The sequence below is a fragment of the Arachis hypogaea genome, chromosome 1 (assembly GCF_003086295.3).
Source record: "Arachis hypogaea cultivar Tifrunner chromosome 1, arahy.Tifrunner.gnm2.J5K5, whole genome shotgun sequence".
Classification (NCBI taxonomy): Eukaryota; Viridiplantae; Streptophyta; class Magnoliopsida; order Fabales; family Fabaceae; genus Arachis; species Arachis hypogaea.
Genome location: NC_092036.1, coordinates 77,702,224 through 77,704,306, shown reverse-complemented (window position 1 = coordinate 77,704,306; position 2,083 = coordinate 77,702,224). Strand labels below are relative to the sequence as shown.

At 41.8% G+C, this 2,083-nt stretch overlaps 1 non-coding gene across 1 annotated transcript; it reads right to left on the bottom strand.

Annotated features, from left to right (window-relative positions):
• Nucleotides 1-436: 436 nt before the first annotated feature.
• Nucleotides 437-540, bottom strand: LOC112714535 (small nucleolar RNA R71). The gene has a single exon (XR_003159287.1). It is a non-coding gene; the product is annotated as a small nucleolar RNA R71 (small nucleolar RNA).
• Nucleotides 541-2,083: the final 1,543 nt, after the last annotated feature.

The window sequence follows — 2,083 nt, the reverse complement described above, 5'->3', positions numbered from 1 at the left end:
AGACAACCTTACTAAAATTTTCGAACAAGAAAAAGACATGGCAGCCGAACCTAACAACAATAATACAAGGAGGATGCTTGGTGATTATACTGCACCTACGTCCAAGTTTGATGGAAGAAGCATCTCAATTCCTACCATTGGAGCAAACAATTTTGAGCTGAAACCTCAATTAGTTGCTCTAATGCAATAAAACTGCAAGTTTCATGGACTTCCATAAGAAGATCCCTACCAGTTTTTGACTGAGTTCTTGCAGATCTGTGAGACTGTTAAGACTAACGGAGTAGATCCTGAAGTCTACAGGCTCATGCTTTTCCCTTTTGCTGTAAGAGACAGAGCTAGAACATGGTTGGACTCACAACCTAAGGATAACCTGGACTCCTGGGATAAGCTGGTCACGACCTTCTTGCCTAAGTTCTTTCCTACTCAAAAGCTGAGCAAGCTTAGAGTGGATGTTCAGACCTTCAAACAAAAAGATGGTGAATCCCTCTATGAAGCTTGGGAAAGATACAAGCAGATGACCAAAAGATATCCTTCTGACATGTTTTCAGAATGGTCTATCTGAGTTCTCTAAGATGTCACTAGACCATTCTGTAGGTGGATCCATTCACCTAAAGAAAACGCATGCAGAAGCTCAAGAACTTATTGACATGGTTGCAAATAACCAGTTCATGTACACTTCTGAAAGGAATTCCGTGAATAATGGGATGCCTCAAAGGAAGGGAGTTCTTGAAATTGATGCTCTGAATGCCATATTGGCTCAGAACAAAATGTTAACTCAGCAAGTCAACATGATTTCTCAAAGTCTGAATGGATGGCAAAATGCTTCCAACAGTACTAAAGAGGCATCTTCTGAAGAAGAAGCTTATGATCTTGAAGACCCTGCAATGGCAGAGGTAAATTACATGGGGGAAGCCTTTGGCAACACCTATAACCCCTCATGGAGAAATCATCCAAATTTCTCATGGAAGGATCAACAAAAGCCTCAACAAGGCTTCAATAATGGTGGAAGAAACAGGTTTAGCAATGGCAAGCCTTTTTCATCATCTTCTCAGCAACATATAGAGAATTCTAAGCAGAGCACCTTTAACTTGGCAAATATAGTCTCTGATCTGTCTAAGGCCACTTTAAGCTTCATGAGTGAAACAAGGTCCTCCATTAGAAATCTGGAGGCACAAGTGGGCCAGCTGAGTAAGAAAGTCACTGAAACTCCTCCTAGTACTCTCCCAAGCAATACAGAAGAGAATCCAAAGAGAGAGTGCAAGGCCATTGATATAGTCAATATGGCCGAATGCAAGGAGGAAGGGGAGGACGTGAATCCCAATGAGGAAGACCTCATGGGACGTCTCCCAACCAAGAAGGAGTTCCCTATCTGAGGCTCATATAGAGACCATAGAGATTCCATTAAAGCTCCTTCTGTCATTCATGAGTTCTGAGGACTATTCTTCCTATGAAAAGGATGAAGATGTAACTGGAGAGCAAGTTGCTCAATATTTAGGAGCTATCATGAAGTTGAATGCCAAGTTATTTGGTAATGAGACTTGGGAAGGTGAACCTCCCTCGCCCATCAGTGAACTAGATACATGGGTTCAGCAAACTTTACCTCAAAACAGACAGGATCCTGGCAAATTCGTAATACCCTGCACCATAGGCACCATGATCTTTGAAAAAGCTCTATGTGACCTGGGGTCAGGCATAAATCTTATGCCACTCTCTATAATAGAGAAGCTGGGGATCATTGAGGTACAGCCTGCCATATTTTCATTGCAAATGGCAGACAAGTCAGTAAGACAAGCTTATGGATTGGTAGAGGACGTGTTGGTAAAGATTGAAGGCCTTTACATCCCTGCTGATTTCATAATCTTAGACACTAGGAAGGAGGAGGATGAATGCATTATCCTTGGAAGACCTTTCCTAGCCACAGAAGGAGCTGTGATAGATGTTAACAAAGGAGAATTAGTCCTTCAATTGAATGGGGACTACTTTGTGTTTAAGACTCAAGGATCTTATTCTTTAACAATGGAGAGGAAGCATGAAAAGCTTCTCTCAGTATAGAGTCAAACAAAGCCCCCACAATCAAACTCTA